The sequence below is a fragment of the Megascapheus bottae genome, chromosome 1 (genome assembly GCF_031878675.1).
Source record: "Megascapheus bottae isolate mThoBot1 chromosome 1, mThoBot2.hap1, whole genome shotgun sequence".
In the NCBI taxonomy this organism is placed as follows: Eukaryota; Metazoa; Chordata; class Mammalia; order Rodentia; family Geomyidae; genus Megascapheus; species Megascapheus bottae.
In genome coordinates this window covers 35132480-35158339 of record NC_143509.1, presented here as the reverse complement: position 1 = coordinate 35158339, position 25860 = coordinate 35132480, and the positions used below count along the sequence as shown (strand labels likewise).

The 25860-nt window shown below is 34.4% G+C and overlaps 1 protein-coding gene and 1 long non-coding RNA gene across 2 annotated transcripts in view; one reads left to right on the top strand and one right to left on the bottom strand.

Moving 5' to 3' along the window:
* Nucleotides 1-25860, bottom strand: part of Naaladl2 (N-acetylated alpha-linked acidic dipeptidase like 2) — an 855862-nt gene that overhangs the window by 60417 nt on the left and 769585 nt on the right. The window lies entirely within an intron of this gene.
* The window catches only part of LOC150068940 (uncharacterized), a 35686-nt gene continuing 14629 nt past the window's right edge, over nt 4804-25860 (top strand). Inside the window, exon 1 of the long non-coding RNA XR_016535001.1 lies at nt 4804-4839. This is a non-coding gene — a long non-coding RNA (uncharacterized LOC150068940). The remainder of the gene's footprint in view (nt 4840-25860) is intronic.

Here is a 25860-nt window from a genome sequence, read left to right as displayed (position 1 = left end):
ATAGGCTGCTTCTCTGTACCCTTTACAAAGGATAGAATGTAGAACAATGAAAAGAAAAGAAATAAACAAGAATGTCTCCTCAGAAAATATACTTAATTATGAAAAAGCTAGGCTTTAATTTGTCCCTCTAAATTGATAATAGTGCCTTTGTTATAAATACATACTAACATCTGTCTATGCCAGGGAATCTAAAAATACAACTTTGTTGTCAAGAAAGAAATGGTTAGGAACATACAATTTCTGCCTCAAATTCTCCTTTCCTATTTCTGCCTCTGCGGAAAGCTCATGGCTTCTCTATGTATCCATCCTAACTTCTAACCACACAGCTGTGAGTTTACTATAAACCTTAGTTTGGATTTTCTCCAAATAGGCGTTGTCACAAATTTGAACTCAAATAGGTATTTGTTTATTGAAGGTAATAGAATGAGAAGATTATAAGGCATCTGATCTAGTCATGAACCACTGTGGAAAGCTGAATATAGTATGCTGGAGAAAATATGAAGGCTGGGATATAATAGATGAGTCAGTACTTCCTCATCCAAGAGGCAAAAGCTAGTACAGACTCTCCACAGCAGTATGGGATAGGCTATGGTGGGACTAAATCTCTGATCCTTCTGGAGTATTACGAAACTGACAAATTTCCCTGGTTGAAGAAAGTACAGGCCAAGGGCCATCCGGTACAAAAATACAATGCTTACTTTCTATTCCCAAAACATAAATATAACTAATATGATTTTTCACAATTTTAAGATATTCTTCTCTTAGAGATTTCATCTCCTAAACTGTTATTAAGTATAATACTCAGATTCATGTGCATACTAATTTGGAAATAATTAAGTTAATTAATTGGCACAGTGATTTTTTAATGTTACAGGTATTCTAGAGGATTTGCTTTTCCATTGGGCAGTCAATGGAAGGTATCATATGAAATCATCTACCATGGCTAAGTCTTAATCTTGCTTGAGAAAACACAAAAGACAGTATGCAATAGATGCTTTTTGTAGAGGGTTGTTATGATTTTCTGGAGGAAGGTTTGGCTTAGAATCTTGCATTTGCTAGGCAGGTGTTCTACTGCCTGAGCCCAATCTTTTTTCCTCTAGTTATTTTTTTTTAGACAATGTAGGATCACCTTTGAACAGTCTCTACCTCTTGAGTACAGGTATAAAGCCATCATATCCATCCGTTTATGTTTAGTTTGTTTTGTTTTTCAGAACTCAGCATCTTGTGTTTACTAGGCAGATGTAGTTTAATTTGAGCCATGTCTCCGGTAATTTTGGGGGTAGTTTCTGATAATTTTGCTGGGGACATGGTCAGATCCTCCTCCTCCTACTTGTTGCCTTCCATGTAGCTAGACTATAAGCACAGTTGTCTAGCCAATTGATTGACTGAAATGAGATCTTGCTATTTTTTGCCTGGGCTATCCTTGAACCATGATCTTGTTGATCTCTTCTTTACAGGAATTATACGATTAACCTGAACACCTTAGAAAAATCTTACAGTTTTTGACTTTGGAATACAGTGCTTCTTCAGTTAGTCATACTGTTCCTAGAGAGGAATCATATGCTACTACTTCTTAGGGTACTAGAAAGAGAAATTTTGAAGTTCCAACATCTCATTTTTAATAAGTGTAGCAATATTTTAAGTGAGTTGATTGACTAAATATTAAATATCTATATACATTTTGTGAATAACTAATTATCATGTGATGTGAATATTTAAATTCTTCCCATGGGCTAGACAATTCTTTATATGAATTAATATAATTCATTCTTACAGAAGCTTTATTTAAATTTGAAAATGAGTAAACAAAAGCACTACTCAGTTAATTCAGGGCCATTTATTTAGTACCTAGCAATTTTAGAATTGCAACCTGAACACTGACTACTGCATTTGAAATCTTAAATATAACATAGTATAGAACATTTTTCTTTATTTTTCCAACCTCCTTTGTCATTTGAACAAATCATTGCCTACTAGAAAATCATTGGAAAATCATTGGTTACTAACACATTTACCAAAATTCAACATAGGATTCTGAGAAATAAACAGAGAGGGCAACACACCTCAAAGATATGTGTTAAGCAGTTAATTGTAGGCCCATAGGACTATAAATTCTTATACTTGTTAGTATTAATTTCCATCTCTATAGATTCTGGCTGCCTGTACCCTGACAAATGGATGGTAGAGATTTGAGAAGTGAAGCAATGTCTAAGATGCCCCAAGCTATTTTTCCTAATTTTATTACAATAAAATAGATTAAATAGACATGCAATATTGATTAAAGTATTGATTAAATAGATATCTAAAATTCATTAAATAGACAATAAAACTGAGAGATCAAAGATACAAAAAGGCAACAGTAAATTATTGGCTGGTATTTATCTTTCTTAGTCAATTCTAAGTTGCAAATCCAACCTTTGTTGAAAATGATTCTGAAAATGTTCTGGGGAAATATTTCTTAAAATGGCTGCAATTTCATCAGTTGGCCATTCATTTCCACTCATGCTGCGGGAAGGTAATTCCAGGGTTAGTTAAATATTTATTGAGACCCAACTATATGTCAGGTACCTGTCAGGTCCCTAGGGCTTTTGAAGTGTTTCTCATGAGAGAAGACAGATAGTGACTTCACCTTCAAAATAATTAAATTCCACAGGGTGTTACATAAAAGTATACAGGGGAACTAAGTCACCTGAGTGATCACAAAAGGCTCTAATTAGGAAAATCCTTCTGTGAGCAAGGCTCCATACCAAGCTCTACCTCATACAGGAAAGAATCACAGGCAAAATTGATGTGAAGCATATCTTCTTGCACTCCTGTATACAAAATTACTTATTTGGAAATTATGCATATTAGCACAAAAATATTTAAAACTTTTTATTTTATTGTTTATTTAGAATATATGTGACAACTAATATGTTAATATATAACAGAAAATGTACATAGATGTGTATATATGTATGTACAAATGTACACATATATGCACATATGTATATATGTATATATACATATATATGTTGTTTGTTTTTAAGATAGTACTGGTGTTTGAACTCAGGGCCTGGACACTGCCCTTAGTATTTTCACTCATGAATGGCACTCTACTGCTTGAACGAACCTGACTTTTTGGTAGTTAATTGGAGATAAGATAACTGGAAAAAGCTTCACACACTTTCTTGCCCAGACTTGCTTTGAGCTTCAATCTTCAGATCCCAGCCTCCTGAGTGGATAGGATTGCAGGCATGCATATGCCTCCTATATCTGTCTATGGCATATATTTCATATAAAGGCAAATTTATGCTTGAAGTAGGGAGACTTAGATCCTCACCTCAACTCACATCATTACTCTCAACAAAATTCCATTCTTTATAGGTGTAGATAGCACTGTAGTTGTTATATGATAACCAGGAAGAGGTTAAATCCTTGTGCATCTACTGCATCATTCACTTGATAATTTTTACAAATAAATCATAAAAAGAAAGATTATCAGTTTCTAATAATACCAAAATAATACACTTAGAAAATACACAGTACAAATAATTCAGAAAAATAGAAATCTTAATTTATTGGTAAATAGTTAATTTTCTAGAGATTGTGTTTATGGAATGTATGTGTAGGTATATGTGCAAAATAGGATTCTTTTATGAATTAAAAATAAATGAATCAATGGCTCAGTAACTATGTGCATATGACCTTACAAAATAATGCTTGGCAAAATGAACTCTAAGGAAACAAGAGTTTGTTGTTATTTTTGCTTTATACTGCTTGCAGTTGTTTCTTTGGCCTTCCTTTCCTCCCTTTGGTTTATTTCATGATGCCACTGGTTTGATTTCTTTATCCTTTGTCTTGTGTATAAGTCTATTTGATTTGGGAAAGGGAAAAGTAATTAAGATAGGAGAAAGGGTAAACCAGTTCCACAGTGATACTGTACTGAATACTATGTTGGAAATGAATTTTACAGCTTGTCAAGGAGGGGAGTGTGAAGTTGGAAGGGGAAAAAGTCTGAAAAAAATGAAGGGGGTAACACCTTTTTAAAAAGTCACTTATGGGAGTGTAACCTCTCTCTACATCACCAGAACCATAAAATTTAAATAAAAAATAAGTGTTTAAGGATTAAGAGACCACCCAGGAAAGGACAATTTGATATTTAATAGAGTCATCCACAAGTACAGCTAATTATGATATTATTACTAGAATTCTTAATTAGTTCTTTTTCTATGTGCTATTTAAACACCTGCAAACTAAGCCTCTGTTCTCTATAGATTTGGATATCTGGTGACATTTTAATTTCTAGACATAATGCCTTCTGACTATTGTTTCAAATTTGAATAAAATATTAACATTGAAAAAGTGATATTTTATGCAATAGAAACAATAAAAACATGAAATAAGCCAAAGAGGTATAAAAAACAGCAACACCAAAAATAAGATGGTTCTTTTTAACCTTACATTTCTAGATAGATAAAAGTTTCTATCTGAATTAAAACATCAGTCAAAATATATGTTCCCCTTTCTCTATAACATTGTATCAATAATGCAGTCTAGTTCCTGAATATAAATGTAGTAAATGATATTAAAAACTATGAAACACAAGGACTTCAGATGCTTTGATGTGTGATTACATTCATGACAAGTTTTTCCTAACAACTTACTGTGGAGTAGGAAGTGATATTCAGCTGAGTTTAAAACACATGCATGAAAATAAGCGTCTCTCAGAGATCACTGTCAAGCTTTACCTTCTCAAGAATTCTTTTGCCTTTCTCTCATGTTGCTTGGTAACAGGCAGAACTTTCACTGCCTCTAGCCATAGAAACCATAGATTCCCAAGATGATCCACAAAAAATGGTAAGATTTGTAATACTTTATTCTAGTTAGCCAGTTAACCCATGCAAAAGGGTTCTATTACTTCATTAGAATATTTTAATTGCAGGGGTACCTAGAATTCTAAAATTTGGAGCAAGTTCTATAGCAAATGAGGAAGCAAAGATATTAGCAAATAAACAGGAAAATAGATGTAAAATGGGCTACTATTCTTGAAGATTATTTCTTGCTGGTCCTTGCGTGTGTGTGTGTGTGTGTGTGTGTGTGTGTGTGTGTGTGTGTGTGTGTGTGTGTGTGTAAGAGATAGAGGGAGAGAGACAGAGGGAGGGAGGGAGAGGCTCTAGGATTTGAACTCAGGACCCCAGCTGTCAGTTAAGACAAGTGCTCTATCACCTGAACCATGCTTCTAACGTTTGCTAGTTAATTGCTGAAAAGCTTCTGCCTTAGTTTTCTTCCTCAACTATCTTGGAGCAGAAGTTCTTAGATCTCTACCTCCTAATCAGCTAGGATGACCTAAGCTGCTGGTGACTGACTGGACCCACCTGATAATCATTATTATCTTTTAAAGACTAGAGATAGGACAGTTGGTCAATGCTGTAGTAAGAGGTGAAGTACAAATTTGAATGCCAGTCATGTAGTAAGTCAGTTTTGTTGGAAGAGGAAGAAGAAAGGAAAAATGAATTTTTAGCTGTCTATTTCAATGTTTATCTTTGCTTGTCTACCAGTACCTTGTTAAAGTAAAATATATTCCACTGACAATGAAATGATTTGACTCATGAAAAATACATTCTTAAACTCGCACTATGGTCTTACTGATGAAATAATCCGGCAAAAAGATGAGCTATTCCTTGCCAGAGGTTAAAGAAAGAGTTCACTTGGAAAGATTAGCAGAACTGTTCTCAGGTGTTCCTTCATCAGATAATTGGTAACTCACATTGCCATGTAGTCAATATCACCAAAATTTATAATATTTGAATAAGTGTTGAAAGCACAATAACTTTCGATCAGAACTTGGTTACTTCAAGGCCTTATTCTCTAAAATCCAATCCTAATACTCTATTGAAGTTTTAGTACAGGGTTTATTGCTGAGGGATACTAATAAAAATATAGGATGACTTAACAAACTTTATGTTATGACTATTTTCTGGAACCTAAAATTATCTAAGCCTCCTTTGAGAGACCTGAAAAACTTTCTTCTTAGGCAGCATCTGTCCCCAGGTTCTCTGAACTGAACAGACTTGTACAGTTAGAGTTTGCATTAAGAATCACAGTATTAAGAATCATGCACTATTTATTTTCAGAAGTTTGTATGATCTTTGAATTCTTAGATCCTCCAAGAAATTAGTCACTTCACACTATCATGCATTTCTTGATTATGTCTACACACATGATAAGGAAACTACTCCACTAGTCTAGTAAAGAGGGAATAATAGACATCTATGATTTTGGCAGAGTTCAAGGGAGGGTAGAGGAAAGCTACAAATATTAATTAAAAATTTACTGTACCAGGCATTCTCTGGAATAATGAATATCTGATTTCACTTAATTCTATCAACAAACCTGCCAAAGTATATTAAGCAGTAATGGTATAATGTATTTGGGAGTCAGTCAATGAAGAGCTCTGATAGGTTACAGAGAAGAGTTTGAATTTTGTACTACAGATTTAAATGTGTTAATGAGCTGGACTATTTCCATGAGAAACATCCTTGAGGGTTTAGATCAGAAAACATTAGAGCCTAAACACCTCTCTCTCGCTCTCTCTCTCTCTCTCTCTCTCTCTCTCTCTCTCTCTCTCTCTCTCTCTCTCTCTCTCTCTGTTTCACACACACACACACACACACACACACAGATAGATAGATACATGCTGACACACACAGCTGAACTGAGTCCTTGGAAATTAGCACATTAAAATAAGCAGTCTGATGACTTAAGGATCAGACATTGGAACCAGGGAAAGAAACATTAAGTACAGATATTTAATCAAGATGCTTTATGCTCATAAATTGATGCATTGAATGGAAAACTCTTTGCATAAGCACTTAATAATTCAAAAATTAATTACATAAAATAAATTTTAACAATTTTTACATAGAAATGGATATAACCAATTACTTTAATTCTATAAATGTATATATTTATGCTATCTAGCTTTTATATTAAATGCCTTTAAAATGTAGATGGATGAGATGTCACAATGGGCTCAGGAAAAAGTACAGTTAAAAATAATAGAAGAGGTATGAGAATAGCCGGGTGCCGTGGCTTACTTCCGTAATTCTAGCTACTTAGGAGGTTGAGATCTGAGGATCAAGGTTCAAAGCCAGCCTGGGCACAAAAGCACCTGAGATCTTATCTCCAATTAACCTCTAGAAAACGGGAAATGGGGCTTGGCTCAATGGTAAGGTCATAGCCTTGAGCTGAAGAGCTCAGGGACAGCGCCCAGGCTGAGTTCAAGCCCCATGATCCAACAACAAAAAATTTGAGAGCAAAATAATAAAGTGATTTCCACCCAGGTAATTTTCGAAAATGAAAACATATCAGGTAATATGGGTTCTAGCATTTAAAATTATACTTTTTATGGCATGAAACAGGAACAAACATTCTTCTCAGTAATGTCTTGTTTCATTTTTTTCATTCATATATGATACGTTGCTGGCAAAGTCTCTATTAATAGTGACAAGGAATGGAGTACCCCTCTATCCAATTTATTTAGAAATTTAGGGTCATAATTGTAATGCAATACATCGTTGTAATGAACTACCTCATTTTTTGAAGCAGATGAGGAGATGCCTGAATCTTATCCTCAATCTGTATTATGATATTCATAGAAAAGGACAACTTTTCATTTGTCCTCATTTATTAATGACATAATTAATTGCTAGGAAATATACCTTTTGAAATGTGTAATTTAAATTTACATTTATAAGCAACCAAACTAATTTCCCAAAGGTCAAATATTTTACAAAATTTACAGAGAAGGAATTGATGAAAGAAATCTTGGTTGTGTGATCTCATCACCTCAATTTGCAGATAAGTAAATAGGGGTTGCAAATTGAAATGACTTTCCGAACATCACGTGGCTGTTTGGAGACACAATCAGAAATGGAAATAAGGTCTTAGATCTCTCCGTACGTTGTTTCTGTATATATCCAATTGCTAGTAGTAGAATCCAAATTGGCTGATTTCTTATGTGTGCGTATTTGCATGCATTGTGTGTACATGATGAACATATTAAATAATAAAGAAAAACTTATCGAATAGACTAAAAACAAAAAAGCACAAATGATAGTAAGCTATGAGAATTCCCCCTGTATTTTCATGGCATGTGAAATAAAATATGAAATAATTTCCTTATATTCTTTATCCTTAGAAGAAACTCTCATCTAGGTAGTTTCACATCTTAGCTATGGTGAATAGTGCTATAATGAACATGGTTGTGCTGGTAGGTTTAGTATGACCTTTTTTCTGGATATTTTGGGTTAAATGCCCAGAAGCAGGATTGCTAAGTCATAGGGGAGCTCTATGTTAGGTCTTTTGAGGAACCTCCATACTGCTTTCCAGAGTGGTTGGACAAGTTTACACTCCCACCAACAGTGCAAAACAAATGCTTCTCAGTCGATGAATGGATCATGAAGATGTGATATATTCATAACATGGAATTCTATGCTTACATCAGAAAGAATGGCATGGCCCATTTATAAGCAAATAGAAAGACTTTGAAAAAAAACATATTATGTTAAGTAAGCCATACCCAAAGAAACATAGGCTCCATGATTTCCCTCATCTGTAACAATTAGTACACATCTAGAATTCTAGCGGAGGATCATGATAGATCAAAAGCCATGTACATATATGGCCAAAGGATATGGAAACAGGAGGTTTATCTTTGTGATGGTTGTTCTTAATGTACTATGTAAAGCTATTTCTTTTCTCTTCTTTTCTCCTTATGGTTTATCTCATGTTCTGTTTCTCACTTTGGTACCTGGCATATTGTAGGTAAGTTTATTTGTGTGTTTGAAAATGGGAAAAGAAAAAGAAAAACAAGATGAGTGGGAGGGGGTAAGAAAGGAATAGTAGGAGAAAAGCATGGGAAGGGGTAACAATGTTCAAGAAGTAATGTACCCACTACCTGATGAATGTAACTATAATCCCTCTGCTTAAATAAATATAAAAATAAAAATAAGGTACCAAAAAAAGTAACTCTCAGTCCCCCTAATGACATTATCATCTGCATACACCATTCTACCTAATTCTTATCATATTATGCATGCCTCTGCACCCTTATCCATGGGTGTATACTTATCCATTTTTAAAGAATTATGTAAAGATCTAATTATGAATATTTTGATCACTTGTTGCAATGTGGTTTGTTTTCTATTTAAATACACAAAGTTGCTATAATTTCCTGGTTGATTATTCCTTTATCATGTGTGTGTGTGTGTGTGTGTGTGTGTGTGTGTGTGTGTGTGTGTGTTCATGTGTATTTTACGGTCATAGAACTTTAAAACTTTAACTCAGTATCTAGGTGCTGTCCTTGAGCTTTAGTTTGCAAAGCTAGCACACTAACAATTGCCACAGGTCCACTTCCAGCTTTTTAGTTCTTATTGGATATAAAAATAAAGTGGAATTTCCTGCGCTATCTGGGTTTGAACAACAATTCTCAGATCTCACCTACCTAAATAAGTGGGATTATAGGTTTGAGCCACCAGAGACCAGACATTTCCTCTCATTTTTAATGTGAAGAGATAATTTAGAAAAATAAAGAACAAATTTTAAGATGATTAATAGCTGAATTTCTGGGTCATAGGGTTGCTCTATATTTAGTCTTTTGAAGAACTGTCATACTGCTTTCCATAGTGGTTGAACGAGTTTACACTCCTTGGCAATTCCACTACTTGCCATTTACCCACTCATCCAGAAACAAGGAAATACTAAATCCACTAGCACAACGATGTTCATCGCAGCACAATTTACCATAGTGAAGATATGGAACCAACCCATATGTCCCTCAGTTGATGAGTGGATCAACAAGATGTGGTATTTATACTCAATGGAATTTGGTCAGTTAATATGATGTTGGTTGATTTTGTTTTCACCCCCGGATCATTTGGAGAGTTACAGCTGTTTAAGGTGCATGTCTTTGTTCTTTTTTTTTTAATATCATAAACTAGATGGTTTATAACCTTACATTTGTGTTTCTCATAGCTCGCAGGCTGGCAAGGCTTAAAAAGGCTAACAGTCACAGTGACAGATGAAGGTTGCTTCCCTAAGATACTGCCTTCTTGATGCCTCTTCACCCAATGGAAGAGCGCAAGTAAATACACACACACACACACACACACACACACACACACACACACTCCTGTTATATAAGTTACAAGGTCTTAATAGTAATTTTAGGTAAGATCACAAATATCTCTCACATGAACTTTGTTTAGTGAACTAGAGAATTCCTTGGAAAGCCCAACTCTCAGGTCTATCACACTGGGGACATGCTTTATCTGCTTAATTTTGGGGACATATAAACCCTATGTCATATCAGTTTGCCAATTGAAAATGCTACTTCGATATGTGTAAGGGGAAAGAGCAGGAAGATCATTAACAGATGGTCAAGATCTGATACTCAGAATGAATCTAAGTGTTATTCAGAACCTGTCTCATTTCCCCAGCTAACTGATGAAGACCTCTGAGGAGTGCATACACTCATGTATATTCCACCTGCAGTCGATAGATCTAACACACAGATATGTGAACCTCAATTATGTTCACTATACACAATGCTAAAGTTAATTTTCAACAAATTACATAACCTTACTCAGCTCCTTAATGTTCATATATAATTGGAGTAGGTACCTGTCTTTTATTTAAGTTAGGTATCCATGCAATATGCATATAATAGCATTTCCTCCAGTTTTGAAAAAAAAAACCAGGATGAAGTATGAGGTGGTCAGATTGTGAGCTGAGTCTGAGAAAAGGGAACAACAGGACAAAGGAACGATTCGAGAGGTCGTTCTTATTAAGTCTCCTGGGACACTTAGTGGACGTGTTAACCTGAAACTATGTTGAGCAACATTTGAAGTTTAGACAATAAAGTTAAACAAAGGTTAGGAATAGATGGATGAATAGAGATTTAAATGGATGACAGATTGGTAGACCATGGAAGTAGTGCGCTACAGATACTCATGAGAGAAACGAAGAATTATTGATATTGAAATTTAATTGTCATGGTCACAGTGTGAAGGACTGGGATCTTTAAGAAGACACTCAGTGTAGAAGGAAGCACCTTCCTTAACAGGCTAATGCTGTGCACAAGAACTGACTTACTTATTATCGGGATTCGATCCCAGTCTCCTCCCTTTGTCTCCTTTCACTTCCAATCTGAGGTAGTATGTGATCTTCAGGATATGCTGAACACATGCTCTCAGACTTCTAACCTCAACACCCCTGACCCCACTGGATTTCTACTGCTTGGGCTTTACCCAGTCTGTGACATCCTGTACTAGAAACAAAAACAGGATAATATACAACAAAATATCTCTTATTTGGACTATGACCTCCAAATGGTGCAGGACCATAGCTTTTCCATGGAATCTTTTTCAGAAGCCAACCCTTTATGTGACACAGGGATTTTTAATAAAACGTTGTAGAACCTCGAAGTTTTGTACATTATAATATGAAAAGCAAATACCACTAGATATGTAAAGGAAGTACAGTAGATTTTCAGACATGCGTGTGTAAAGCTGTGCTTTGTCATTGATATCTTTCCTAATGGGTTCAGGGAAGAATGGTACATTTTCCTGTAGGTGCTAAGCTTCCATGTGGTTCAACATTCATAAGACTGGACAATCTGGTGGGAGTCCAGAAGGCTCTTTGTTAACACCTCCTTAGGAACTTTACAACTTTTTTCCTCCTGAGATTTCCTTCATTAAATTCCAATTTTACTTATTAAGAGGAGGCAAGGCCTACAGACTACAGACCGAAATTTTATTTTGTTTTGTCTATCTTACTGAGAAGATCAAAAGTGAATGCTAGCATTGCCTTGCAGTATTATGACACACATTTAATTTATTGATGTCAGGGGCTGTCAATCAGTACAGAACAATTTAGGTCAAACCTCGTAGCTAATATTTTCATACTTTTCCTTTTATAAAAAAATGTTTTTCATTAGTAAAGATGAAATCCAACCTCAAGCATGCTAGGCAGGTATTCTAATGAAGCCATATCTTCATACCAGCAGTTAAATATTTATGATTTAATCATATTCTGTAATGGCTGTATTCATTTCTGAACTGTGTCTTTGGATCTGCGCAAAATGTATTTTAATTTTTATTTTAGATAAAAGCATATCCATCATTTCAAATTGTATCAATATTTCTTATGTATTTTATCATGATGACTACATTTTATCATACATTCTTTCTCAAAAATGTAAGTGGTGCCAATTTTCAAGAAATAAATATATATATAGTTCTCTACCATGAAATATATTTGGCTTAAGCTCATATTGTATCTTAGAGAAAAGATTAGAGGTATTCATTTAAATTTCATTTTTAAGGAATTTAAAATGATAACCTAGATTTTTAAACCTGAAATCTCTGTTATTTTGATGGCAATAAACTATATAATAATATTTTATTGTATTATATTTTATCTCTTTATAGCTAATAAAATAAACTAATGGCAGAAAACAATCTTCACATTCAAATGTTAACCAGTTGAATGCCTTAAACAGTAAATAAACTTTATAAGGAAGATAATCAAGGCCAATGTGTTGGGGTGATATTGCCAAATTGTCTGCATATGAGAAATGCTTATTTCTGTGGCTCATTACTCACTAATTATAAGGTAGGCTGGCATGGGTAGTTGTTTTTATGAATAAATGAAAATTCTTTAAATTTGTCAGTAACATTAAATCACAGATTGCTTAAAACATATAATTTAATCACTCTTAAACTGCTCGTATTAATTTCATCTCTCGTAGTCATTACCTAGTAAAGTACACTGTAGAAAAATTTAAATTTAAAGTAGATTCTTTAATGATTCAAAGTCTGATTCTAATAAAATTTTTCTCTAATCACTCATCATTACTGAAATGAATTTGACTTAATTGAAGATGTAAAAGTTACATTTTCTAATCATATCATCTGTAGATACTTATCTGTAGACATATGTACTTCCAAGTACCCTTAATTAAAATAATGCATATAATCTTAGCTGTTGTTCTTTCTTGGTAATTATTTTAAAATGACTCTTGACTTTATTCTTTCTTATTCCTAGCAAATATTTTCAACTTAGTTGTGAACAAATACAAAATTAAATTTAATATACCATAAATCTAGAGAATAGTGTCTGTATATTCTAGACATAAAAATAAAATTGAATGGCATGGAGAAATTCTGTGAAAGAATATATAACAAATAACAACATCAAGAAAAATTCTGGGATTCATCTATTATTTATCAACAAAAAATAAAATTCTTTTTTTTTTTTGCCAGTCCTGGGCTTGAGCTCAGGGCCTGAGCCCTGTCCTTGGACTTTCTCAAGGCTAGAGCTCTACCACTTGAGCCTCAGCACCACTTCCAGCTTTTTTCTATATGTGGTACCGAGGAATCGAACCCGGGTCTTCATGCATGCTAGGCAAGCACTTTAACCACTAGGCCAAACTCCCGGCCAAAAATAAAATTCTTTTTCCTAATTACCAGTATATAGACAAGCCCTTTTTCAAAGAGTACACTTAGCTAAAGCATAAATAACATACTTATCTAAAGCATAAATAACATACTTGAGAAGTGTTGTAGGGTTAACAAGGAACATATATGTATATATGTGCAATTTTAAAATGCATTTATGTAAATACACATGCAAATATATCCCTATACAACTTTTTAGTAAATAGGTGTATATATAGATATACATGTTTGACAAAATCCTGATATATTTACAGACTTCTTCAGCCTATTTCCCATTCCTTTTAAAGTGTCTATATGGATACATGTGTCTGTATATGAATGTTATGCTTATGATCATGTGATTACAAATATACATGTATAACAACCTACTAATCCCACACTTGTCCAATTATCTGAAGAAATTTTATTTAGAATATAACAGAAGCATCTTTTCACAAATGTCATCTATAGAAACAATCCAGATGTCATTAAATGTGATATGTATAATATCACATATATACTACATATGTATTATGTGTGCATTACATATGTAATATACAATATTATATATCACACATATATGTATTATATCATATTAGATTTATTAAATATATGTTTGTTGTTTAAGAATATCTATCAACCCAAAATATATAATGGAGTTTTATTGAGCCATAAAGAAGGATGGAATGATATAAAATGATATATTTTTCAGTGACCTAGATGATCTGGGGACCATCATATTAGATGAGGTAAATCAGGCTTAGAATGACAAAAGTCATAAGTATACTTTCATATAAGGAGTTCGGCTGCAAAGTCTAAAATATACATAAGCACGTGAACATGAATACGTGATCTACCTAACCAAATTTACTAGAATCTGGAATATGCATTATGAATTACAGTGGTGAAGACCTTTTGGAACAGGAACACACAGTTAAAAACAGAATATTAGGAATTTGTAACATGGTTCTACTTGAAGGAAGAAACAAAAGAACCAAAAAGGGGGGCAAATATAGTCAAATGGCACGAGGGGATTGTGATACAGGTTTGGGGGGAGTGTACGGAAGAGGGGGAGAATGATGGAGGAAGTGAGTTATAAAACTTCTCACTTTTCATCTTTCTGTCAAATCTCTATTTAAAACAATAAACATTCATCATTCATAGATACTCCCTCTAGATCAGCTTCTCTAAGAAAAGTACCTAAACACTGCAGAGTTACCATGAGTGGCCAAGATCTGTGGCTGTGACCAGAACTGGCTCAGATAGGAATTGGACCTCTGTTTTCCAGGATGATGGAGTTTTATAAAAATAACATTTTCCAACCGAAGGCCTAAATGTGTTGAGAAGCCAACATACCTCTCATGCTCAGTCATTCCTATGTTCCAACATTTAGTTTTGTCAATAATTGCAATTTTAATATGTTTAGCTACGTGGCATTTTGACACAATATAGAACCAGATGGGACACTGATCCTTTGGTAAATATCGTTCTGAAGTATACTTTCAAACCAAATGTAATTAAGTAAACAAGTGAACTCTTAAGAACCAGAAATTCCATATATCCTCTCTTGTGCATATTCCTTTCTTCACTTCTGCTGTATTTCATGCTGCCCTTTAACCTTTTGCCATTTTTAGGTTCCAATGTACTCATCATTTTTTTTCTATAAGTTTGGATGGCAAAAGCCATTCAAAGTAATACTATCTATATGCCTTATACAATATGCCTACGTGCAATATAGACAAAGTATTTCTTATCTGTATGCAACATATTATATATTTTAACATATAAAATTTAGTGGAAAGTATCCATTTACTCTCTTCACTATGATATGCCTTTTCTTTTATCTTTTTAAAATTGTTTGTACGGTTTCTAGGGCTTGAGTTCAGGGCTATCCTTTAGCTTTTAGGTTCAAGTCTAGTGCTCTACCACTTGAGCCACATATCCACTTTCTCCTTTTTGATGGTTAATAGGGAAGAAGAATCTTGTAGATTTCCTTCCTGGGTTGATATCAAACTGGGACCCCCAGATGTCAGCCTACAGAGTAGGTAGGATTACAGGGCATGAGCTATCAATATATATCCAAGATATTTCTTCTTAAAGACATTATCCTAAAAAATCTTTCTCGCATCCATATTCCATCTTACTGTTTTACACTGATTGAGCTTAATGTTGAAATTATTCATGGCTAAGAAAGTTTGATAAGGTGTTAAATGATTTGGGCATGGATGAAGCACACGGAAATTGTAGCTTAAGGTTGTCATCAGATTGGCTGCTTGACTCTGGACAAGAAAATTTAGCAAAGTTTTAAACTCTCAACCCATGGTTCATGATCTTTAGAAGATGAAATAAAACGTCTGACTTAATAAAATGTTGTGAGAACCTAAGGGATGTAATTTGAAAAATATTTATTAAAATATTACAGAAAGACCAAGAACCAAAATCTAATGCTTGTAGTCATGGATACTCAGAAGACTGAGATCTGAAAACCAAGGATCAAAGCCAGCCTGGCAAGAAAAGTCTGAATTAAATAGCTCTATTATCAGAAATGATTGTAAACTAATCATTGATAAAGTCTTGCCAGTAATAGACTCACAGATTGTGGACAGAGGGAATTCTTGTCCCACCATAAACAGATGCACTTTCTATGAATAACAGCTGAGGGTTATGCAATATTTAGTGCCATTATATGTGGTGTGTGTGTGTGTGTGTGTGTGTGTGTGCACGTGTGTACGTGTGTGTGTGTTAGGGGTGTGTACTGATACTGCTAGGTTTTGGACTTAGGTCCTTGAGCTCTTGTGTGGCTATTGTTCAAGACTCGAGCTTTACCATTTGAATTACACTTCCATTCTTGGGATTTTGGACCTTTCTGCTTGGGTCACTTTCTTGACTGTCAGCTCTTTGCCTCTTGAGTACTTAGTATTACATGTTCTCTACTATATACATATATATATATATACTTTCATAATGTTCAAATTGTATTGTGTAAGAGACAACAAAAATATTTAGAGAGTGCTAGAGACATATCATTTGGAAAGAGAATAAGGTAAAAGCATGTTTCTCCCATAATCACTGTGAACAAAATTACTTCCTCCCAAACCAATAATCCAAAACTATTCTAGGTGACCTTTCAGAGACAGTAGAATCATAATTTCATGTAGGCATGATTCTGAAATTTCAAAGGAAACTTAGGAGCCAATGAATATTTTATCACTCAATTTTATAATAAACCTATATGAATATATAAATAATATATAAATCTACATGCATATGTGAGGAAAACAAAAAGAAAATTATTTTCCCTTCACAAAAAAGAAAAAGGGAATGAAGAAGGAAATGCACATATGTTCATTTAAATACAAGATTAAATCTTAGATTTAATAGTAAATTAACAAAGTATTCCCTTAAAGAAGGTATTGTTTGCCTGTCTTAGAGACTGTACAGGTTCTTCTTAGAGTTTAAAAAAAACTGTCTGACTTAGAGTACCTTGATCTTTTAGAAAATTTAATAGACTTCCTGAATTATCTTACTTTTACTGTTTTCAAGATGTAATGGTTCACCTTGAAAGAATTTCTCTCTTAGAAAATAATATGTTTGTGCTTTTGCTAAGCCCACGTGGCTCCCAGCTTTAATACTAGCCACTCCAGAAACTGAGACTTGATGATCATGGTGGAAGCCAGCTGAGGCAGGAAAGACCTTGGCATTCTTATTTCCAATTTACCATGAGCCTTGAGCAAACAGCTCAGAGACAGTGCCTAGGCTCTAGGTTCAATCTCTAATATTGACCTCAAAATAATAATTATAATGATAGTAATAATGCTTTATATGGAAGAATTTTTACAAGAGAAATGTTTGTTTGTTTATTAGCACATTACATTTGGTATTACTATAATCCTAGATCAGTTTGCCAATGGAATGACTTTCAGGCTTTCAGAAGACAAGCCAAATGATAAGATTAAGTTTAATTAGAACAATTTATAGAACAGTAAGTAAAACATATTAAGGCCATTATGGAAGTTTTTTGCAGCACATTGCTGTTTATGAGAAAAATCTCACATCCACTTCTATGTTGTTTTATTTTTCCCTTTAAGTGTATTACTTCTTACATATAGATACAATCTGAAAATGTATTTTTTTGGCCCACACTATTTTTTTCCAGAGATATTTTTCATGATTTTATTCAGTAACAAATGTTTAGCAGGTGGAGAAAATTCTATATGTACCAGAAATAGATAGCAAAGAAGCTGCTGCTTATTGTTCTTTGACCACTGTCAGAATTTTTTGTTCTTAGTCACTTTGGATTCTAAAATAGGCAGAATATGAGAACTTCTATGAGAACTTCACATAAGTTAGGAAACAAATTCTATTATTCTACACATCGAATGAGTACAGCAGAGATGGGAAGGTCATGGTCATTGGCCATGTTTAGTATGATACTCTTTGTTCATTGTTCAAGTATGAATTATTGTTTTATAATTTTTAGGCATCAACTCTATTTTCTGTCCTTTCCTATTTTCTACAGAGTGTGGTATCATCTTCTTTAAATAAATTTTGATTGACTTGAGAAGGAAAATCAACTCTGTGTGTGTGTGTGTGTGTGTGTGTGTGTGTGTGTGTGTGTGCCCACATACCAGTACTGGGCTTGAACTTAAGCCCTTGAATTCTTGTTTGGGTTTTTCTCTTCAGGATGGTACTCTTGTCTCTTGATCTACACCTCCAGTTTTAGCTTTTGCTGGCCAACTGGTAGTAAAATTCTCACACAGTTTTCTACCCCTTCTGTCTTCAACCCTGAGGATCATCACACCACAATTCTGACTCCAGATCTCCACCAACTATTGCAAACCCAGAAGTGTAACACTAGCCTTGTATTTTTTCTTTAGCACCATTTTATGACATCATTTATTATCTTGTTAAATATAAGAGCTTGGATGTTTGACATATTCATAATTTATTGCCTCAAGGAAGAGAACCTTAGAAGAAATTGTAAATAAACACTAGAGATTAGATGGCCTGAAATATTTAGCTGAATATATTAGCAATTGTGAGAGCCAAAGACCATTATTCAGAAAATTTGGATGAATTAGTGTGACAACCATCTAGTTTCTAAAACTGGAAGCGTATAGTAACACTGAAAAATGCAATCTGAAACAAAAAGACATAAAACATGTTGTTAGTATTATCTAAGTGGAGAAAGTGATATAATTACAGTAGTGCATTCATGTTGAGTATATTTTAGAAAATAAGAAAGACTAATATCCTGTGCAAGAGAATTCAGGCTTCAGAAGTGTCTTTGTTGCACAAGCAAGCAAGTTGGTATGTTAACATCATTGTTGCTATAAAGTAACATCATTGTTCCTATAAGGTTATTCTGGCCATGGATTCTGCCACTGTGTCATGTGTTATGGCTCTCCTTGTACAATCACAGCCAATGAGCCAGTTGGTACAGCTTTTCTCCTATGCCCACAAGTGAAGTTTTTCAGTGGAAACTATGACGTTTCTGGGGAAACACATGTGAATCAACTGCAGATTGGAGGCCCACAGGGGCAGGTCTGGGCCATAGGTCCATAGTGACAGAAAGTACAAATAGAAAATGATCAGACCATATAAAAATAGAACTTCTGATCTACCGTCTGAAACAACCTGTCTAGGAAGCAAAGGTCAAACATCTGTGGCTAACAGCTGAAAGCCATACTTCATCACTAATGAATAGCTTCTCTCAATTGCAACCCAGGACCAAACCAAATTCCTTCATGGTTGCTATTCAGTGTCTCACATTTAGTTGGTCTGTCTTTATTTTCTACAAATATACATCCCCCACTCAGATAATTGGAGAACACTTACCTTTATTTGCTACAAAAATGATCACATAATCATCTTGTTTTTGTGTCTTTGATCAAGGCAAGTGACTATGTGTGACTCCTCAGATAAGCATGGAACATATAACCTATCTGAGAGGTTTTCTCTGATTTGCAAAGCAGTAATCTATTGTCCTGACCCAGCCTGTTCAGACTTCATTGTTCTAAATTCTCTCTCTCTCTCTCTCTCTCTCTCTCTCTCTCTCTCTCTCTCTCTCTCTCTCTCTCTCTCTCTCTCTCTCTCTCTCTCCCTCCCTCCCTCCCTCCCTCCCTCCCTCCCTCCCTCCCTCCCTCTCTCTCTCTCTCTCTCTCTCTCTCTCTCTCTCTCTCTCTCTCTCTCTCTCTCTCTCTCTCTCTCTCTCTCCCTCTCTCTTTCTCTCCCCCCCTTCCTTCCTTTCCTATGGGCTTGGACACTGTTCCTGAGCTCTTCAGCTCAAGGCTAGACCTCTACCACATTGAGCCACAGTACCCTTTCCAGTTTTCTGGTGGTTAATTGGAAATAAGAGTCTTAGGGACTTTCATGCCTGGACTGACTTTGAACTGTGATCCTCAGATCTCAGCCTCCTGAGTGGCTACATTTATAGGGGTAAGACACCAGCATCTGGATGCTCTGAAATTCTTATGATGGCTTCTCTCTTCCTTTCCAGTTACCAAAAATGAAATACTGTTGTTTGTCAAACGGATGCAACTAGCCATAATTTAAGACTCAGTAAAAACTGTACTGCTATTGTATGCTTTTGCCATAATAAATATGCATTTCAAGTCAAAACAATCTAGGAATACCAATCAACCATAATTTAATTAAATATAGACATGTAAACAAGGATAAGTTTGGAAAGAATGAAGAAAAGTAGACTGGATTTTATTTCACATCATCTATAATCATTTCTTCATCTAGAAAGTCAGGAAAGCAGAGAGAATTCTCAGGTTGCTCTAAAAGCCAATGTACTCTTTCTCCACGAATTTCACATTGCCTCCTGTAAGGAATTTTAAATAGTACAAGTTCTAGATCTGAAAATGTCATATGTATTGAAAATATATTTCCTGCAGAGTAACATCTTTAATACCTACAAGAATTTCAGGATAGTTCCCTTTGTCAGCTCAGCTTTTGATAACATTCTTCCTAAAGGAACATTTCTGTCTTTTCATTAAATTTGCTGCAGTAGCCTTTTCCTCTGAAGGTACAGGGTTCCGTGATCAAAAATCTTGTTCATGGAAGGTTCGTCAACCTTTTTTTCTGTGCTCATATTCTATCTTCCTGTTAAAATATTCATTTTTTTCTCAATTTGTTCTTATCAAACAACTCAATGGAAGCAGGAGTCAGATTTTCCTTTTCATGTACACTATATAAAGCTAAATACAATTCAATATTTACCATAAAAAGGCCTTCTCAGAGAATTTCACTTCTATTCTTCAGAGAGCATTATGGAATGTATAAGTGGTAAATTCCCTTGGATACAGAAAATTAGTTTGACAACTTTTGTTCTTTAAAAGCTAAAGCACAAAATACACCTTGGAAATCATAAAGCAAAGTTTGTGATTTCTGACATTCTAGTTAGAGTATAGAAAATGCCCTTAGAGATTCTTCTAGTCTCTGAATTTCCTGTACTCTGACATTATATGTATAATATTGTTGAAAATGTCTTGAAACAAAGGGCTGGCATTTATTAATTATTTAAAGGACTTATTATAAAATGGCTACACAGATATAGGTAGCAGGATAAAAATATTCTTTCTAATTGTCATTCAGTAGCATATAATAAGGCCACATTTATTTGTGTTTCTGTGTGTGCATTCTGTCATAAGCCTTAATTTGTGCAGTTCTATAAAGGTTATATTGGCTACTTAGTAAATACTGGAATAGAATTTGTCTGTGACATATCAAAGGTTAGGAGAATGAGTCTTATGGCAAATAATTACTTGTAGCAGTACATTCCTGGCCTTTTAATTAGAAATAAAGGTAAAGGGAGAGAGGCCTGGGGATCTCATGGCATCTCAACATTAGATTCCTGAATGTTACTGGGTGGAGAGGTATCATCCATTGATCCTGGGGAAAACTCAACCAGGACCTCTTGAGTGATGTGTATATGTTAGTATAGCTATGATAAAAGTCTACTCAAGGCAACAACTGACTGAACTGATTTATTTGTATAGGAATACTAGGGCTTGAAATCAAATACTATTATTTGGAATTTTTACTCAAGGCATATACTCTACCAGTTACACCACACCTCCATCTGCAGGCTTTTGTTCCTTAGAGGGAAAAAGAATCTCATGGGATTTATCTGCCTTGGCGAGCCTCAAATCTGATGGTCTGATCTCTATCCCTTGAGTAGCTAGAATTATGGGGTAAGCCGCCAAAAATCTGGCTTTCTACCAACTTCTTTATTCTTATTGTTCATATTGGTAATAGGAAAACCTAAAACACATTTAAGTAGGAAAAATTGCATGCATTTTGATTTCTGCTACCATTTTTGTGAGCACAATTGAAATTGTTTTACAGATTTCCTTGTTTCTTGAACCTGAAAACTAACAGACTCAAAAATGATATTTCATAAAGATTTGCACAGCCAGAACCATGACACTTTATTACAATAATCTTTTTTAAAAAAGAAAGAAAAACAAAACTCTGATTTTTAATTTTATATTTTTAAAAGAAATCATATTTAAATAATTTAAGGGAAAATGCACTTTGATAAAACTATCCAGAGTACTTAAAAAAAAAAATTAGTCCACAGAATGAGAAGTGTTGATTACCTTATGGGCTTCATATATTAGTCCATAATTCTGAGCTAGAGGCAGAAAATATTATTCATGTTTTGTGCATGTTTTTATATTTATATTTATATTTATATTAATTTATGAATACATGTATCTGAAATAATGTTCATATAACATGATTCTGATACTTTATCTTCTCAGAACAAATGTTCCTTGGTCAAATTCTCCTCCTCATTAAGAACATGAATCTAAGGATTTCTGTATTCATGTGTATGGAAGACTACAATATCTGTGCCATCTGACAATGGCCCTTCCAAACTCCTGGTGAAATTTAATTGCTATTGTGATTGCATGGAAAAATGATACCTTTAAGAAGTAATTAAAGCAAGAATGTTTTATCATTATGAGTGATTAATGACAGGATGTTGGAAGAGACTTCATTATTAAACACAAATTCTGCCTCACAGGTCCGCTTACCATGCAGTGTTTATTATTATCGTTTGCATGGAAACCAATTCTTGGACACTATCACTGATAGTTTCTTGCTTATACTTTAATGAGTCTGTGATATTTTGTAATCAGAGGGGGAAACCAGGGTAAAGTAGTCTGTACCTTAATAAATGTAACTTATGCACATACAATGTTATAAATTCTGAATCTTTCTAGCATCAGTTGACTGAATCATCTGATATGATTCTCTGGACAGCTTAAATATCCATTAATGATTTCCAATATATGTATTAACTATATTTGTTAATGAAATGTAGAGCCTAAGCTCCATGAATACAATCCAGAAAATGCATTAGCTAAAGTATTGTGTGTACAGGGGTAGATTCCAATGGTGTAATTCCTTTGAATGACTAATGGTGTAACTAAATGAATAGCAGGAAGCTGGGAGCATGGATAAATACAGTCATAATATTTACTGTACATTTGTGAAAATGAAAGTAGGAAAACAGAGGATATGACTAGAACTGGAAGAATGATGAAATGGGAAACATTGATCAGGATGGATTACCCTCACAAACATGCTAAATCCCCTTTGTGCAACTACTTAAGGACAATTTTTTAAATTCTTATACATGAAACACAAAAATATCCATTAATAAATTTAATGTAGATCACCATCTTAAATAATTATATTGAGCCATGATGTAGCCACAAGCAACGCAACTTCTCATTACCCTTCCTGATCTTGTCTCTCTCTGGTCCAGTGGATAAACCTATTTTCATATGCTGCAAATACTTCCCATCTGCTCATATCTCTGACTTTTATTCATTCTGTTTGCTCCACTTAGAGGGCCAATTGCCAAAATTGTTGTCTCCAGTTTTTTCTCTCAAGCAATGAGTAAATGGATTTCCAAATGATACCCCAAGCTGGGGGGTGAAAAGACTTCCTCCTGTGAAGCTTCATTTATTCACATTGCTTTCATAACATTAATTCACTTTTTTTCTATAATATAGTTTGCTCTGTACAGCTCATTTCTCTTCATGGATGCTAACTTCCTCAAGGGGGGGCCTGTGCCTGGCTTGTTGTTATTTTCATAGCATCAAGCAGAATATTTTGCATACCTTAGTCACTCCATAATATATATTAAATAAATGTTTGTGATAAAAATGTTCCCAGAGAACATGGAGAATCAAGTGGCGTTCTGAAGCTGTTAGAATTAATCTGAATATTTGTTAGTCCTACTACAAAAATTCATAGCTAAGCTTGAAAATATTTCACAATATCTTTCTTTAAGAGAAAGGCACACAAAAATAAAGATCAGGAAAAAGAAATATCATTGGCATTTGTTTTTGGTGGGTGATGTACAGATATTAGCTTCCTCCATTTGAATTTTTAAGTCATGAATTGTATTATCATCTGAACAGTGGAATTAATTATGAAGACATCACCAACTATAAAGTTTAGAGTACTAGATAATATTCAATGCAATGAATAAAATTTATTCTTGGAAACATTTTGTGAGATTACCCATTTTTTCAAGTAACCTAAAGAAATGTTGGTTTGTTGCTCTGAATCTCAAAGAACAAAATGGCACTAGTTGCACTAGGAGTGTGATTACTGTGTCTACAAAAACCCAGCATATGTCCCTAGACTGAGTGTAGGCTATTTCTTCAACAAGTATGCTTTTAAACATCACTGTGAAAAATCACTACAACAGATGTTGGAAAGCAAACTCCAACAACAAAATCGCAATGTGGAGCCTACAATTTTGATAGTGTCATGATGGAAAAAATCAGAAAACAGAAAAGTTCCTATTCAAAATGTGAAAGGATCTTTTTGGAAACCATAGTTTATGTATAATTGAAAAAAATCACTCTACATAACATTCCAAGTGTATATTGAACAAAAATGCCCAGTTATCAAGGGATTGGGTTTTCTGGGGCATCTTTATAGATCTCACCACGAGCACATCAAATTAGGTGATACCAGCACAGTAAGGCACAGAAAGTCTTACACAAATAAAGGTCATTAACAGCTTAGTGCTGAATCGAATTTTCTGTTTACCAATTACATTGTTAAAACTCACAAAGCCCTTACTACCCAATGCTGAGGAAAGGCTGGTCATTGGAAGAAATTATTTACTTGTATGGATTTCTATCTTTGAAAGCATAACTACTGTAAAGGGATTTTTGGGGAGGACTACTGCTTTTGTTAAACCTTAAAGAACTCAGAAATGTCAATAATAAGAGATGCTACAAAGTCAGAATTTTGCTTCTTTCTATATATATATGTATATGTATATCTATATATCTATAGATATATATGATATCTCCTAAAGGCATCTGGACATTCTTTGTCTTTATTCATCAAAACTTATACATTACTTATTTCTATGGAACCATCATAGGATTGTAACTAGAAAACCCTCGACAAAAATTTAGCATTAGAGTTTCTTGAGAACTTTTTGGTTATAATTATTGACTAAAATGATCATTTTTATTATCTCCCAGTAGTTGTACAACTTAAGTAGCTCTCAACATGTTAATTTATAAATATGATGCATTTCGATCAATGTCACAGCCTTCTATCTTTTCCAAAATTAATATTTGTAATAACTAAAGTGAACAATAAAAAACATAGGCTGTATCTTTTACCAGCTTTCAGGCAATATTTTTCTGTAAGAATTTTTACTATATCTCTTTAGGATATATTTAATATATATGCATATATGCATATATACGGTGTGGTTGATTGATTGATTGATTAATTGATTTTTTTGTGGGTCACAGGGCTTGAACATGGCCTGGGTTCTGCTCAATGCTACTGCCCTACCCCTGGGGCTGGGCATTGTCCCTTAGTTCCTCAGCTCAAGGTTATTGCCCTACCCGTGAGCCAAGCCCCACTTCCCGTTTACTAGAGGTTGATTTTTCTTATGTTCCCAGGCTGGCTTTGAACCTTGATCCTCAGATCTCAGCCTCCTGAGTAGCTAGGTTTACAGGTGTGAGCCATTGCACCTGGCAGTGTTATTGATTTTTATGTGTGTGTATGTGAGTGTGAGTGGGCACACCAGTACTGGATCTTCAACTCAGGTCCTGTGCTCTGTCCTTAGCTTTTTCACTCAAGGTTGAAACTCCAGCAATACATCCACTTCCAGGTTTTAGGGGTTTAATTAAAAATAAAGGTCTTCTGAATTTTTCTGCCCACAATTTTCAGATCACAGAAAGAAAAGAAGGAAGGAAGAAGGAAGGAAGGAAGGAAAGAAGGAAGGAAGGAAGGAAAATCAAATGAACAAAATTACAGCAGTCAACTTATCCTTTCCATAATTATAATAAATCTCAATAACTATAATTCTCCA